Source organism: Antedon mediterranea, chromosome 7, assembly GCF_964355755.1.
Source record: "Antedon mediterranea chromosome 7, ecAntMedi1.1, whole genome shotgun sequence".
Classification (NCBI taxonomy): domain Eukaryota; kingdom Metazoa; phylum Echinodermata; class Crinoidea; order Comatulida; family Antedonidae; genus Antedon; species Antedon mediterranea.
Window position 1 is genome coordinate 8525309 of NC_092676.1, and position 18638 is coordinate 8543946.

Sequence of the window (18638 nt, forward strand, 5' to 3'; positions counted from 1 at the left end):
TCTTATTACCATCTGTTTCACATTCCCATCTCTTTCACCTTCCCATCTTTTTCACATTCCCATCTCTTTCATATTCTCATCTCTTTCACATTCCCATCTCTTTCACGTACCATCTCTTTCACATTCCCATCTCTTCCACATTCCCATCTCTTTCATATTCTCATCTCTTTCACATTCCCATCTCTTCCACGTTTCCATCTCTTTTTGTTCCTACCTATTTCTCTCTTTCATATTCCCATCTCTTTCATGTTCCCATCTCTTTTACATTCCCATCTCTTTCACATCCAATCTCTTTCATATTCCCATCTCTTTCATGTTTCCATCTCTTTTTGTTCCTACCCCTTTCTTTTTTTTTTCTCATTGCCATATCTTTCATGTTCCCATCTCTTTCACATTCCCATCTCTTTCAAATACCATCTCTTTCATATTCCCATCTCTTCTACGATCCCATCTCTTTTTGTTCCTACGTCTTTCTCTTTATCTTTTTCTCATTGCCATATCTTTCATGTTCCTATCTCTTTCATGTTCCTATCTCTTTCACGTTCCTATCTCTTTCATATTCCCATCTCTTTCACATTCCAATCCCATTTTTGTTCCTACCTCTTACTCTTTTTCTCTTTCCTCTCTTTCTCACTGCCAAATCTTTTTCACGTTCCTATCTATTTAACGTTGTACCTTTTTAAAGTTTCTGTCTCTCATTATGCATTCACTAATTGTTCATCTCTACATAATTCTACAAATTTACTATTTTTTCAGAATCTTTTCATCATAGAATTATATGTACCAAAAGTATTGATCCAAATTTTGTTATAATTTCTTGATTCCTAATATTAAATTGAATTTAATTGAAACGTGATGACGTAAATTTAATTTCTTAATGTATGTATTATATGCATTATTATTTAATCAGAGTAGGGCTTTTCAATGATTGTCTACACACACCTAAGGCTTGAATGCTAGAATACTCGATGTAACCTATGCACAGGGTAAATTAAGCGAAAAATATAACGCGTTGCCATTGATCAGTTAAGTAGAGTTTGATTGCAAAGATGTGAAGCACCGGCCCACAGGAAGCCTGTGGTTGCCTGCCCCAAGGAGGCCTCAAGATACACTTTAAGTATTTTACGTCTAAATTAAATCATGAAGAGTTGAATAAATAATGACGAATGGCTTGTACTAAGAAATGGTATTGATGATAATGGTATAGACATTTAAATGAAATCTCAAAAAGTGCAAAGAAATATATTATTATCTAAAGTACACTTGTAGAACCCCTTTAAAGGGGACACAGGGGAGTAGAGATTTTACTATATTTTAAATCTGTCTTATAATAAAAAATATATTGATACAATTTTAATTTCTCCTGAAAGATGACGATTTATCATCCCTAATTAGACACTCCCGTGAAACGGAAAAAAGGGATGATATACATATTCAGTGAACTAGGGGACTTTTGTTTGGTCCTAATGTGTCTCCTTCTGAGGTTCTACTGTTCATATATTTATTAATGTCAATTAATAATTACTAACAGTACGTCTTGAAATTAGACATTATTTAATTTGATATATAATTTCATCTTTACAATCTTCGTCAACTCGGCAATTACGGTACGGGATGCAAATAAATGGTTTGATGGTCAATAAACGAAATCTTATTATGGAGCTTAAGGCCACCTTCTGATTGGATTAAATGATTATCAGAGAGCATGAACGTTATCTGGTAGCTGTTTCGCACTTGGATGAGATAGCGTGACAGGTTTACTAAAATGCATGATTTTTGTCTTAACCATTATTCAGTGTAAACTTTAATAACAAAGATATAATGAATGGATAAATGCAGTATAACCTCTATTAAAGGGACAACTTCAGGAACCAACAAAATGTTCTCTTAATAGAGGACATTATCCCTCAATATGGGTTGGCCGTAGTGCTAAAACATGTATTTCTCTTTCTTATGAGTTTGTTTGTTTGTTTGTTTTATCTTTATACTGGGTGACCTCTTCAGTCAAAGACTGATCTCCCAGATTGCCCAGTTGGTGATCAGTGGCTGTGATGTACTAATACACCGGGGTAACCCCCTACTCGTCTCGAAAGATATACTAGGTTCTTTAAAGTGCACACGAGCAAGTTGTGTACACTGGACCTACAGTTTATAGTCCTTATCCGAGAAGACTCGTTCTACCACCAGAACCATGGAGTGAGTGAGCCTCGAACCCCTGCCGATGTTATGGCTACGTGATTACGGTTCCACTGTCTTAACCGCTCGGCCACTCACTCACAGTTATGTGTCCTTTGAATAGGGGTGTCCTAAAAGACTACTATAAAAGGTTTAGAATTGTTTTATATAGTATATTTGTATTGATATTAGATAGGTACCACCATTATTTATATATATTTCCTCCATGTTTCCTATGTTTAAAAAGTTATGAGTTATAAACAAAACAATTAAAAAAAAAATGATTTCTCTTTTATAAAAAGGCAATACATTGAAGAGTTTAATCAGACATAGTCAACTTTTTTTATATCTTTAAATATGGTAAATTTTGTTTTGTTTTTATCCAATTTTTTTTCGAAGTCAATAAACATGTAATATTTTAATAATTATTAATTATTTTTTAAAGAGAGAGATTCATAGTCATCATAATAATATATGTTTAACTATATTGTACCTATCTTTAAATAGCCACTTATGGTAAGTCAATATTGGTACTGATTATACTACTTATCTGTTAAATGTACTTAAGGATTACGTTTGTTAATAATAATAAACATTTTGTAGACGTTATATCATTAGACAATTATCCCATCACAAATATGCGAGTTATTGATAAATTATTCGTGTCCTCATAAATAATTCATAACTATATCTACAAATAAGCATAAATTATGTAAATTCTATAGTATTATTTATGGTAAATAAGGATCTTTTGAACTGAAAATGATATATTTCTGATAGATTCTTGTGTATGATTATATAAACATAACACCAAACCAATAATGATTGTTATTATCTCATAAATTGTCCACCTCTAGGTTAATTTAATTTATATAAAATTAATATTTGAATCTAAATGAAATATTGAAATGTTAAACACAATATACATTCATAAAATCAAATTCAAATTTATATGTTATCTTTCAAACATCAAATCATCAAAATATTTTACAAGCTCGTTGATGAGGTCAAAGGTTAAACAGCCTTGATAGAATGTACAATCAATAATGAAACAAAGGGTGGCGCTTGTGTATGTGAACAAATTAAATGAGTTTATAAACCTGGAGAAGCTTAGTCATTCAAAATAAGATTGATTTTTTTTCTTTTACAATGGGGAATTATTTTCTTAGTGCAATTAACCGTGGTGAAATGTACTAGTCTTATTTTCACTTTTATCCATTCTACCATGAATCATACCTAGTAAAGATACTGAATCACCCCACTTATTAGGGTATGTATACAGCAGACACCCTATTAAGAGGACACCTTTTGGACCCGACAAAGTGTCTCATAAATAGAGACAACTCTTTAATAGAGTTGGCTGTAGTGTTATAACATATTTTCCCCTTCCCCTTGTCTGTTTCACGGGAAAGTGTTCCTTTATTGAGTGTGTCTCCTGCATAGGGGTTGGCTGTAGTGTTATAACATATTTTCCCCTTCCCCTTGTCTGTTTCACAGGAAAGTGTTCCTTTATTGAGTGTGTCTTCTGCATAGGGGTTGGCTGTAGTGTTATAACATATTTTCCCCTTCCCCTTGTCTGTTTCACGGGAAAGTGTTCCTTTATTGAGAGTGTCTCCTGCATAGGGGTTGGCTGTAGTGTTATAACATATTTTCCCCTTCTCCTTGTCTGTTTCACGGGAAAGTGTTCCTTTATTGAGGGTGTCTCCTGCATAGGGGTTGGCTGTAGTGTTATAACATATTTTCCCCTTCCCCTTGTCTGTTTCACGGGAAAGTGTTCCTTTATGGAGAGTGTCTCCTGCATAGGGGTTGGCTGTAGTGTTATAACATATTTTCCCCCTTCCCTTGTTTGTTTTTTGGGAAATTGTTCTATTAATGGGAGTGTCTCTTGCATAGGGGTTGGGTGTTATGTTATACACATATTTTCTCCCTTTCTCCTTTTTCGTTTAATGGGAAAGTGTTCTTTTAATGGTGGTGTTTCCTGAACAGTGGTGTGGCTATAGTTTTGACATATATTTCCTTTAATGGGGTGTCTCCTTAATAGGTGTTGGCTGTAGTGTTATAACATATATTTTTTCCCCTTCTCCTTGTTCATTTCTTTGGGAGTTATAGACTATACCCAGGGAAAAAATGCATTTCTTGTAAAAACTCATCTGAACTGGCTAGAGAGAGGCCTACATCCACACCAAAAGTCAATACTGAAAATAATACACAGGGATATATATCTGAAATCAGACATAAAGTAGGGAGGTGGGATTAGACCCGAAGTGGAATTATACCCGAGGATATACGGTAACCATGTATTACTCGATCGTCTTAGGTCGCATCTAACACAACTCAACTACAGTAATAAAAGACATTAAATTAAATTTATGTTTCTACAAAATTAATTTTATGAGAAAATATGACATGTTTAATATTTGATATGAGCATGTTGTCTATTAACTCATGTTACACTGCCTTTCATCTATGGTACATAAATATTATTTACTAGCACTTAGTGCACTTCTCAGCTCTAGCTCCAGTATAAATGATTAATGTGTCTAATATTTTTAGCGAGAAGTAATTTCATTACATATTTATGTTTAAAAAAATATAAAAGCTAGAAAACAAATGCAATATTATAAAATATAATGAGTAATAATAAATATAGAATAGAGATTTGACAGTAGACATGTTTAAAGGTAAAAAGAATATGTATTAATACAATTAGATATTATTAACAATATACATTATAATATCATTCATATAATAAGAACATTTATCATTCAGAATTGAATACATTTTTTTAATTTATTTATTCGACTTGTCACTAACTCAGTTAGTGAAGGATGGACCAACAGGTGGTAAACACCTCTAAAACGGCCCAGTCCCAATTTGCACAGTGGCTGTGTGTGACAGTGGCTGTGTTTGTGTGGACTAGTACACCGGGGGTAACCCCCTACTCGTCTCGAAAGATGTACTAGGTTCTTTAAAGTGCGCATGAGCTATGTGTACACTGGACCTACGGTTTATAGTCCTTATCCGAGAAGACTCGTTCTACCACCAGAACCATGGAGCGAGTGAGCCTCGAACCCTTGCCGATGTTATGGCTACTTAATTACGGTTCCACTGTCTTAACCGCTCGGCCACTCACTCATCCGTACATTGTGTATAAAGTTGTATATTTTTCTTATGTTACATAATTATCTCCAAATATAATTTATATTAGTGTTTATACTATATACTTAAAAACAACAAGAATAAATGAAAGATGTTGTTACTGTTTAATAGTACTATTAATACCTTACCTTTACATGACACGTAAGACAATTTATCCATGTCTTTATGGCAATATTGATACGAGAATAAACCTAAAATAAACAAAGTAATTAAGATTATTATAGAAATACAAACAACATTATTTATAGTTGTAGACGTGTTTAAGTCAGTCAGCTACTGGTCAGTAAATGTGTTGTCGTCGTCAGGAATGACTTAATATTTATTCACATTTTCTATTAAAGATATATTGTTCCCCTAAAAAAAAATTTTAAAAAATTGTTTTTCTTGAATATGCCATTTTAATGTCAAATAATTAATTTTGGCCAAAAACTGGATAAAAAAAAAAACACCCAATTATATTCCTGGAAAAAAATGCAATTTAAAGCAAAAAATACCTAAATTGTCTGTCAGACAAACTTTTTGGTTACAAAAAGTAATTACAAGATCTTTACCAAAATGAATAGACAGATAGATATGTAATCAAGGACCATTCCATTAAATTTTGGGACCATTTGGGACCACAGTCCAAATTCTGGACCACTTTTTAGTGTACTTTTTTAGACCTGCTAGTGTTAAAAGATAGGACAGAATTTTTCAAAAGCCGGCGAGCAGTCTTAAAGTAACAAGTAAACTGAAATTGCATTTTCTCGAGAACTACTTGACCAAAAAACTTCATTTTTTAACAAGAGGCAAGAGTTATAATTTGTGATTTGTAATTTTAAAACATAATTTGATTTAATGTGCACGTTTTTTGATGCGAGTAGTTTAAAAAAACTATTTCTTTTCAAATTCACTCGTTTGATTTTCGCGTTGCTGTTCTATTGTTAGTCAACTGAAGCTATTGTTAATTGAAAGGCTTGTTACATAACCATTACACCAAACTCGCATACACATGCTTGTAATGAAATTAGCCTAAATCACAAACAGCATTAAGACACACAAATATATATATTTTTTTTTACCGGAGAAATCTTATGTAGGAGAATTTTACAGTAGGCACTCTCGGAGTGTCTTTCTAGTTTTTGATGTTTTTGATTTTTGATGTTTTTAATAATTAGGTATTTCACTAAAAAACTAAGAATTTCATAAATAATAGTAATTATTATTATTATATATTTCCAATTTGGTATTCACTTTGAATTTTGAGAAATTTTTATTTTTAGGGTGTTTCTCTCTTGGACACTGAGAGATCAAAGTTGTTACACATGTATGTTTCAGAGTCTATCACTCAACAGAGTTGACAACTGGTTGTCTAAAAGGAGGTAAATGTTCAGCTACTATATAGCAATATTATATAGTTAGAATATCTTTTTGCATTTTGCATCGGTTTTCAGCATATTATGGTTATATATAATGGCGAAGAAGAGACAATGTATTGGTGGTAATGAGAATGGAAGTGTTTGTGAATGAGATGAGGTTTGACTGAATATATGGTATAGGGATATTTGACATAGGCGGATCAAAGTAAGGGGAACCTTTTTTGGGCCTTGGGGCTTCCCTATTTCAAAATCCTTGATCTAGCATTATAGCCCCAAGTTGTCAAAAAAATAGTTGTTTAGTTGTTAGTTTATTATGCCTAACCAAAGAGTGTAGATAAAGGAAGGAGTACAATGTTATACTGTTAAAAAAGTGACTCTTCATGGAAATGGAAAAACAAGATGGCGGCTGCAATCGACATTCAATAGGCCAGTCACGCCTCCTACGCACTATCATTAATCATGAAGTACTCTTTTACATTCTTGCGTGCTATATGCAACATAGTGTGTTGAGCGTATTAAGACAAGAACATATTTTATAGATCCTTGTATGCAAAATTGCTAGACATCTACCAAGAAATTATTCACGTCATTATGATTAACAGTTCATTTAATTCAAAACTTGACTGTGCTCTAATAAGAATACCTGTATTGATTTATGTGTTCTTAATTGAATTATTTAAATAATCTTATTTACATTTTTGTATATATTTATATTGGCTTATATTTTATAGTTTAGTTATTTTATTTTCAACCTGTTATTGGTGTTTTACTAGATATATTAGATTATATTATTTTATACTAAATAATGTTTTTGAACAAATTTACTAGGGCCATATTTCTCTCATCCTGTTAGAAATAACATTCTGTCAGGAGTCTGCCTTCTAGCCAATCACATTCTGTCAGGAGTCTGCCTTCTAGCCAATCACATTCTGTCAGGAGTCTGCCTTCTAGCCAATCACATTCTGTCAGGAGTCTGCCTTCTAGCCAATCTTTTAAACTAATACTCTATATGTACCTTGACTATGGAGTCTGGAGTCCGAAGTTAACATTAGATTTTGCTTGTCAGGCTCATTGAGTGTTTTATCAGACTGAATTTGATTGATTCTTTGGACACCTGTTATCAACTTATTTTATATCAACATCTTAAATATATTTAATAGATTTTAAATTATCATTTAATGTACAATAGATGAATGATAATGATAATTATATAAGAAAAATAATAACAATATTGATGTTACTAAGAAAGATACTTGCCCCGATTTGAAAGATCATTGCTAATAATTATTAATAGTTATATCATGTGTAAAGTTATTAAATTTTATCTTTGTATTAATCATTACGATATAAAACCTACAATTATAAGAAGCCTTTATTTACATATTAGTTTTAGATCTTGGATGGTCACCAACCTGTAATTATTTTTTTTTGCTGGTCTTTGCAATCGACTGTTTCATTAACAGTCTTATCACTTTACCTAATAAAAAAGACGCTAACTAATCCAATTGATTATCACAAAAATTAAAAACAAATGTGGGAAACTTTAGGTCCCCAAACATTTACTCAAACATTAGGACTACTTGGTGCAATATTTTTTGTATTTCGATGTTTTTTAAGGGGCAATTACTGACTCTTTGAGTTATAGTAATTGTTTTACTTTAGTTGCCCCTGACCATTGTGCTTTGTTTCTGTTCTGTATCTGTTTATTGGTTGAATAAATAAAATAAAGAAAAAGAAAAAAAAAGAATTACTAATTTGCTTAATTTTATGACAGTTTGTATACAAGTCTCCTGGAGAGGTCAGATAAAAAAGCAGCCTTCCCCTTAAATAATCACACCAAACCAAACATATACACAAACTCTTATTATAAGTCTTTGTGAATGGATTTGTTCTGTCATCATGGGAAAAAAAACTTAACAGCAGATAGGATTTGAACCCATGATCCTTAGATAGGTAGCCGAGCTAAATGCATCAATTTTGTTTAAATGAAATCTGTTTTGATATTTTTTGTATAAAAAGAGCCATATTATGTTTTGTAACTTTAAAAGTTACTTTATTATTATTTTGTATAAATTCTTAATGTAACCAAGTAATTTATATGGTTTTATGAAATGAAATACAGGAAATAAATAATTAAAAAACAAACCAAAAAACAAAAAAATAATAATGCATCAATTTTCCTTCAATACAAAAATGGCTATATTATAATAGTATTTGTACATATGTATATTACTTTACATATTTCTCTTCTGTCTACTTTCACAGTCATTTAATTATTAATTATTAATTTGTCAAAATTTTATTTAAAGATGTATTGTCCCCCTGAAAAAATAATTCTTAAAACATTTTTTTTTAAATATTTCATTTAAATGTAACATAATAGTTATCCACTTTGACCAAAAATTGGATCTAAAAAAATGTATTTACCTGAAAAAAAATGTAATTTAAAGAAAAAAATGGTCAAATTGGCTGCCAGCCAATGGATTTTTGGTTGAATTTAACCATTTATTTTGTCATTTTATAAGTGAAAACATTATTTTTTTTCATTTTTTTTCTATGGAAGTGATTAACTAAATTAAAACTACAAAATAAAATATTCAGTCTGATTTAATTAATCTTTATTTGGGGGGGGGGGGGGGGACAATACATTTTTAATATATTATATTTATTGAAGGAAGAAATAAATGTTTTGTTGAGATAGAAAATTGTAATTATTAAACTTTTAACAGAAGGCAAATGAAAACCCAAAGTTAGGAGATCTTGGCTGACATTTATGAATCTTTTTACTTAATAATAATAATAATACCACATTTATATAGCGCCCTTTTCATGAGTAATCATGTTCAAAGGCGCTTTACAAGCATTATTACCCCAGTATTTTTTTGGGATCAAACACGTATGGAAACATACTCCCATAATGCAGCCGGTAAGCAGCGCAAAGTTGTGTCTAGATCTAACTGAGTACCCATTTATACACCTGGGTGGAGAGAGGCAACGTAAGTAAAGTATCTTGCCTACGGATACAAGCAATGCGGCGAGAGTTGGATTCGAACCTAGGTCTGATGATCGGTAGTCCAACGTCCAACACATTGCGCCACACGCCCTTAAGTCACTTAACAGTACTTAAGTGAATAAGTAAAAGTTTAAAGAAAAAACAATATGCAAAAATATGGCCAGATGATATTTGCCTTAATCTGATGTAATTTTGTATTTTATATTAATACTTATGTTTTTTTGAAAATTGTCTGAAGTCTAACTTTGTTATGTAAAAATCTCATGCTATAGTAAAGATTAGTTTCATGTATGTATATATACTGTCAACAACATATAAGGACCCTATTAAAAACATATATTAAACTTGGGTAAATACTAACAACATATGTTTGGAAGAGAAAGTTAAAATAGTGTAAAATGAAGCATTTTGTTTCGCTCTAGTGCTAAAACACATTGAGTCTAGCTGACACTCAAAATAGAAAATGCATTTTTGATATGAGAATAATATTTACAGATATTATATACTTTGCATTATGATACTAATATAATAGAGTTTCTATTTGGAATATAGGATATACAAATAATTGTTTATATTATTATCATTATTATTATTATTTGAATGTTAAAATACAAATTTACCTAAAAAATGTTAGTGTTTATCTTTTTATTATTGTTAGATAGGCAATGCATAATCGTTTGTAGAAATAACTATCTTGGGCCTATCTATTGAAATCTATTTGTGATGTAGATTTTTTGATAGAATATATTGTAGTTGAAAAATACAATATATTTCTTAGCACGACAAATTAATTACATGTGGAAATTGTACACATTATTAGGCCTAGGTTAAATAGTTAAATCGTTTTTTTAGAGGAATACAGAGGAGTTGTACAATGTTGTACTGTGGTTTGTGAAAGATCAAATGACTTAAGTCGGTCTGGGTGTTTTCCAAAAGTGTTAGTCCCCCTTTTTTTTTCTTATTCCTAAAGAAGTGATCCAAGACCAGCTGGATCCTCCTCTGGTCCAGCGATTGACCAGAAGACATAAGATTGACCAGAAGACATAAGATTGACCAGAAGACATAAGATTGACCAGAAGACATAAGTAAGATTGGACTTAATCTTTCTTCATATACCGAAAAAACTTTAGCAACGATCCATTTTCTTATTATTGTTGTTACGTATTACTTCCCATATACATATATACATTTTCTATATAATATAGTGTTACCTATAATATTAATAGTTCTAATGAAATTCCAGACAAAGTCATGCATGAACGAACATCATAAATGTTCAAATGATTCTACTGAGTCTCTACAATACACATAAAAAGATGATGAGTTTATATATAATATCATCGACAAACTAGGTGTGTCTAGCTCTAACCATCAATATGTATGAAATTTGCAATATGTTATAATCAACTATGCAACAAATATTTACATTAAACATTACTTTGATATACATTTTAAGCACATACAGTACTCTTAATAAGCTCTGTCTACAATATTAAACTAGTTTGATGTGATGTGCCCTAATATGGTAGTGAAAAGCCCAAATATGGTAGTGATGACATCATCATGTCCATATATGGGCACATCACATTTTGATGTCATAAAGTTTAATAGTGTAGACTGATCTTAATATCTGTGTCCCATAAATAGAGCTTGTCTGTAGTGTTAAAACATAAATTTGTTTCCAGGAAGGTGTACCCATAGGGGTGTCCCCTGAAAAGGAATGCCAAGAGAGGTTGTACATTTCTGAGTGTCACGAAACCTAAGACCACGAAAGCTGTCTATGTGATACCAAAGGCAGTGACGTAACACTGAGGCCTCTAGTTTAGGGATGAAACAGTGGACATATTTTAGTGTATAACTTTCTCCAGTTCCTCCTACTCAGGGGCCTGCATAAGCTCCAGGGCCCTTGGGTTTAGCCAGTGAGCGCTCATAGTCGTTATACCACCTGATCAGAGTAGGATCAAGAATGCAAAAAAAAATCTGTTATATACATCAAACATGTTTAATTTGACTTTGTAGAACACATAAACACTATGAAGTGACTGAGTATTTTTAATCATAATTATGCATAAATAAGATGAATATTTTGATTTAAATAAGGTATGTAATATGAATCAATATCTATAGGGTTGCTGTTAATCACAATTTATCGTGGGCGGATCTGGGATGTTGAGAAAGGAAGCCCAAAAAGGGATAAGACATTTGAAGGAGAAAGAGGATGTTGTTGCCTTTTCATGCTTGCCTCCCCTTCACACTCCCCAACAACTTTTCTGAATTTATGTCAATTTAATTTTCCTTTTTGTTGTGTATACCAACCACCATACTTAATACTTAATTGTATATGCAATGCACATACATATTTGGTTCTAATTTCAATAAATAATGTGCAAAAGTACAATTTGTACATATATTAACATTTACATATGAATTAATTGAGTATGTATTTACATTATATGTGAAAGTGTATATTATATAAACCGATGGTGATATACTGAAAATTAAAAATTAATTAATTAATAAACAGTGATGATGAGGACATGATTATGAGTGGTGTAATGTAGAGGACTATGAGGCCCCTGGTTTAGGGACACTAAGAGTGGTGTAATGTAGAGGACTATGAGGCCCCTGGTTTAGGGAAACTAAGTGGCCCTCCCACACTGGATGAGTGGTGTAATGTAGAGGACTATGAGGCCCCTGGTTTAGGGACACTAAGAGTGGTGTAATGTAGAGGACTATGAGGCCCCTGGTTTAGGGACACTAAGAGTGGTGTAATGTAGAGGACTATGAGGCCCCTGGTTTAAGGACACTAAGTGGCCCTCCCACACTGGAGTGGTGTAATGTAGAGGACTATGAGGCCCCTGGTTTAGGGACCCCAAGTGGCCCTCTCACACTGGAGGACTCATAGTTTTTTTTTTAAATATGCAAATACGTTTTTAGAGAGGAAAGGATTGGAATTAGAGGAATTAAATAAAAATGTGATTGGACAATGGGACATATTTTTACCCTTAAAGACACTTTCCCTACATTTTTTAGATCTATTTTAAGATCACAAACTATATTTAATCTAAAAATAATACTATATGGTCCTATTGCGATACCTTTTTGTCTTTAAATGGTTAAAAATGTGAAAAATAAGTCAATTCTAATAATTATAGCGACCCGCTATAAATCCCAAAATGCATTGCGCGCGGATTGATAAGTTTTTGTTTTTCTTCTGTAATTCACCCACTTTTCGATCGATCGTGAGGCCAAAACAAATGGAAGACTCCTAACTTTTCAGCGAAAATACCGGGTTTTCCCCAATTTGTATCAATGGAGTCTGGCAAAAATAGAAAGAAAATTAATGCAGCAACTATACAACCTCAGGCTAGGTATATAGCTAGCGTACGATGTTCGTACGTTACCAATGTTTACCAGCTAGGCCTACAAAACTAAGCCTAGCTAGGCTAGGCCTAAAGACCGTCCACGAGAGGTCAGTCGCCGTGAGCTACCTAGGTAAGTGCATTGTTTCTCACTTTTTATCATAATTTACCATAAAACGTACATTTAAGACAAGGAATGACCTGGTTTAATGTTTTTAAAGTACTGTAATATATATGTATTATTTTTACAAAACGTCACAAATTGTAGGGAAGGTGTCTTTAAGTTTTACCCTTAATTTAAGTGTTTTCCTTAGGTAAGTGAATCATTTGTGAATACCCCTTAAGGCAATTCTTAAATTTTAAGGGTAGGTATTGCCCTTGCCTAAGTGGGATTGATGAATACGGCCACAGGGTTTAGCCACTGATCACACATAGCCGTTATGCCACTGGATTATATCAGATATAGAATCATACATGCATGATACTTGCAACAACTTGGATCTGAAAAAAGCCTTCGATACGGTGAACCATAGCATTCTAATAAATAAATTATATTCATACGGGATTCGGGGGTTACCATTGGCTTTTTAAAAAAATTACCTATATAACAGAAAACAATATGCGAGTATAAATGGTATCGATTCAAATGAACTTTCCATAAGTTGCGGTGTACCCCAAGGGTCAGTATTGGGGCCTACATTGTTCCTTATATAAATTATGTCAATGACATTGCACATGTGACTGACTACTTTGATACTCGTTTATTTGCAGACGATACCAGTTTGTTCCATACTTTTAATCCACATGATGATATTGACATGCAGTATATAGATAGCAAATTTAAAAATATTGTGGACTGGTGTGATTTAAATAAATTAACCATTAATACAAAAAAGACAGAGTATATAATTTTCCGTGGTAAACACACGGCTATTAAAACTAACGGAGCAATACATGTTAAAGGAACAGAAATTGACGAAGTAGAATCAACCGTGTATATAGGGGTCACACTTGACAAAAAACTCACATGGAAAAATCAAATTAATAAGGTCAACAAAAGTGTTAGTTCCAAGGCAGGTGTGCTCTATAAACTGAGAAATTTTGTTTCTAAGTCAATTTTTTTTGTTTCCAGAATATTTTTCACATGCCCAGCATCGTCACTCAACGAGATTTCAAGCAGGGGAAATCTTGCCATTCCAAAATACAAAAGTAATGTTGGTCAATTTTCTGTCCGATATTCTGGTGCTAATTCATGGAACGAGATACCAGAAAATATTAAACACGACTCTAAAATTATATTTAAACGGAAATTAAAGCAATTCTTACTTTAGTTATATAATTATTTATTTTATTTATCTTATTTATGAAAAAGTGTAGTAATATTTGAATTTTAAAATATATAAATGGGATTGTTTTAACTTATTAAGTTTTTATTTTTAGGCCTGTGTTAAAGAAATTATTGCCCATAGTTGTACAAATTTAGTTAAGTATAATTTATGTAAAAGGGGCTGGACTTGATTAGTGTTTACACTATTTTCTAGCTCCTTCCTTATGTTTTAAAATTTAATATTATTTATCATTGTAAAACAAAATATTATTTGGAAAATAAAGTTGAAGTTGAAGTTGAACACTGGATTGATTAGATTCATTCAGTTACAGAGAAATACATTAATTATTCTCAAATTCAAAAGAAGTATTTTCACACTTATATAATTATTATGTTTAAACTACAGTATGGAGTATACAGTAGTTTTAACACAACTAGGTAGATACTCCCTATAAAGGTGATAATTTGAGGACCAAACAAAGTGACCCTTTGAAAAGGGGTTGACCATTGATGTAAAACATATATTGCCCTTTGTTTGTTTAACAGGAAAGAGCCCCTTTGAAAAGGGGTTGACCATTGATGTAAAACATATATTGCCCTTTGTTTGTTTAACAGGAAAAAGCCCCTTTGAAAAGGGGTTGACCATTGATGTAAAACATATATTGCCCTTTGTTTGTTTAACAGGAAAGAGCCCCGTTGAAAAGCGGTTGACCATTGATGTAAAACATATATTTCCCTTTATTTGTTTAACAGGAAAGAGCCCCTTTGAAAAGGGGTTGACCATTGATGTAAAACATATATTGCCCTTTGTTTGTTTAACAGGAAAGAGCCCCTTTGAAAAGCGGTTGACCATTGATTTAAAACATGTTTGTTTAACTGGAAAGTGTCCCTTGAAAAGGGGTTGGCCATTGATGTAAAACATATATTGCCCTTTGTTTGTTTAACAGGAAAGAGCCCCTTTGAAAAGCGGTTGACCATTGATGTAAAACATATATTGTTGTTCGTTTGTTTAACAGGAAAGAGCCCCTTTGAAAAGCAGTTGACCATTGATTTAAAACATGTTTGTTTAACTGGAAAGTGTCCCTTGAAAAGGGGTTCGCCATATTTTTGGTTGTTGGACAGTGGCTTGGTCCTTGGAATCAGATTTTTGGCTGCTAAATAAAGTTTTGCGGAGTGCTGGCTTAGATAATATGGCCGAGCGGTTAAGGCAGGGGCGCCGTTTACCGTATCTAAAGAGCCAACAACAACATCGGCAAGGGTTCGAGGCCGACTCGCTCCTAGTTCTGGTGGTGGAACAAGTCTTCTCGGATAAGGACTATAAACAGTAGGTCCAGTGTACACAGTTATAACCTGTGTGTACTTTAAAGAACCCAGTTCATTATTCGAAAAAGAGTAGGGGGTTACCCCGGTGAACTGGTTCACACAATAGCCCCTGTATCAGGAGGATTACCACCTATCTGATAGGACAGTGATTAATTCACTATTGGTAATCCTTGGCCACATTGCCTAAAGACATAAAATAAAATAAAATAAAATAATACCTTGTTCTTAGCCTCTGCTTCCTTAATTAATGTTTTATGTCACTAAAGTCATGAATATTAATGAGTTATGCTTGCTTTTAAAACCAGATTATGAGGGTAGTTAAAGGTTGGAATTTACATTTTGAATGTAATATATCAAATTATGTTTATTTAAAAAAACTATTTACTATTTTAATGTAAATCTATGTTCAGAAATCTGGGTTGGATAAAAAATTACTAAAATGGGTGTAGTGTTAAGAATTTCTTTATAATGGAGCTCAACTTTGGAATAATTTAACCTTGGTTATAAAATGTACCTCTTCTTGATTTAAACTTCATAAATGAAGTTTAAATGTTTACTTTTACAATAATATTAATGTTAGCCCGTGTTTATTTATTTTATACAGTTGTTTCTTTCTTATTGAATTATTGTTGATAGATGAAAATGTATGCATTATGACTAATTTATTTTTGTGACAGGAGTCAAACCTTGATTAGCGAAAGCTATTTTTTGGCTCCTTTTCACACACATACATATTGTATTGTATTGTATTGTACTATATTTATGTATGATGATGTGAATAAAGTTGGTATATATATTAAACATATATTATGTTCAAAAAAAAAAAAAAAAAGAATAAAACCGTTCACATGACATCAATTTTCATATCTTCAGTTTATTATTTGGGATTCTGTACAAAACGTTCGATAGTGGACACAGCATCTGAAAAAACGTAACATAGCCCAAAGTTTTCTCCTGCCACCGATCTGAAATTTGGCTCAATGTGAACATACCTTAAGTCTGTTTTTAGTCATAGTATCAATTTTATTTTCAAATAGAATGGGGGACATATTAACACCCTCTCTGTAAACATCCACAAATTAATGACCATGTATTTTCAATTTCCATTTACAGTAAGTAACGAGAGGATAACATTTATGAATGAATAAATACTTCACTACAACAACATACACATGGGTAGTAAAGAATTTACGGAGACGACAAGATGATGTAAATATTGTCCAGACTGTAATGTCATGAAGCAGGTGAACTATCAATTGATGGCAGCAGATGCCAGAAGGCCGACTCGCATACGCCACTCATTTTCAGGTTAGGATAAACACCGTCCTTCTAGCCAGATTCGGAGTGGACAATCCCCTTCCCATTTTGAAACTTTAAAAATAGGATATTCCCAACAATACAGTTGCAATATAAATCAGTGGTGGCGCCAGCGGGGGGGCTACGGGGGCTCTAGCCCCCTCGTCGGGGAGCCTAGCCCCCCCGTCGGGGAACACGGGTACTTTTTGTCGGGGAATATAATATACAGTAAAAAACGTTCGCGTTCACTTCATATAGCTTCAGCGCCTAGAAAACCACGACGTTCCATTAACCGTGAGAGTACGTCAGAGAGCTATTATGCACTTTTATGCATTCATTTATTGCCAGCGATCTAACTTACTACTAAACATTAGCTAGGTACGCACTTGTCTGGCGGTATCCCTTTGTACGAATCGTTCAACGTAGGGTCGAGACGCGTGATATCAAGTTCCATCCAGGGACCAAAATGTGTAATGTAGTTATTTTCCAGGCGAAGTTTACCGACGGTTACCGAAGGGAACACGGGTACTTTTTGTCGGGGAATATAATATACAGTAAAAAGCGTTCGCGTTCACTCCGTAGCTAGATTCAGCGCCTAGAAAACCGCGACGTTTCATTGACCGTGAGAGTACGTCAGAGTGATATTATGCACTTTATATGCATTCATTATTGCCAGCGATCTAACTTACTACTAAACAATAGCTAGGTTCGCACTTGTCTGGCGGTATCCCTTTGTACGAATCGTTCAACGTTGGGTCGAGACGCGTGATATCATGTTCCATCCAGGGACCAAAATGTGTACTGTAGTTATTTTCCAGGCGAAGTTTACTGACGGTTACGTCGTGTACTGCGTCAACGTACGCTACACTACAGCAAAAACGAATTACGTTAATTGTTCGTATGTTCACCAATTTTTTTAATTTACAAGTAGGCCTAACCTTCTGTACCGTGGGGCACCTAAAATAAATTTTTCATCCATTACTAAACAAAAAAACATGCCATTTTCGCTTAGCCAACATCTTATTATAGCTAAGTTATTACATTTTCAATGTCCTGTATGTCATGAATTTCTCACCACTCGGAAGTCCAGATGGTACGCACGCATACACTTGGGAGGAATAAACTTACTTCACCGACTGAAAAAGTTCTACGCTTGCGTTTTTTAAGCCTCTAGGCCTGATGTTTCCGAAGTATAAAATGCAATTTTTTGAAGACCTGCAGCTCTAGTTTTAAACAGTTTCTTAGCTCAGCCCCAACAATAAAGCTGGTCATATTTCGAAGTACAAGAAGTCCATTTTCCGGGACCTAACATCTCTATTTTTCAAACATTTCTTAGCTCAGTCACAACCTTGATAGGGACTTATATATTTTGTTTCATGTTTTGAAGTATAATAAGTCCAACTTCCGGGACCGCCAACTATATTTCTCTAAATTTTCTTTGAACTTTTATTTTTTAAATTGAAAAATATGGATTGAAACAGTCATCGCGCATCGTTTTTTTGCACACAGTATTTTATTTATGCATTATAAAAAATGGAAAAAATGGCTACCCTAAATCTGATTAAAATGACCTCAAATGACGCTAGAACGCGTTGCTTCCGGGGGCTTCGCCCCCTGGACCCCCA

At 33.2% G+C, this 18638-nt stretch overlaps 1 long non-coding RNA gene across 2 annotated transcripts in view; it reads right to left on the reverse strand.

Moving 5' to 3' along the window:
• LOC140054277 (uncharacterized) overlaps positions 1–18638 on the reverse strand; it is a 49253-nt gene that overhangs the window by 27436 nt on the left and 3179 nt on the right. For both annotated transcript variants that reach the window (XR_011846504.1, XR_011846505.1), the window contains exon 2: positions 5463–5525. This is a non-coding gene — a long non-coding RNA (uncharacterized lncRNA). The remainder of the gene's footprint in view (positions 1–5462; positions 5526–18638) is intronic.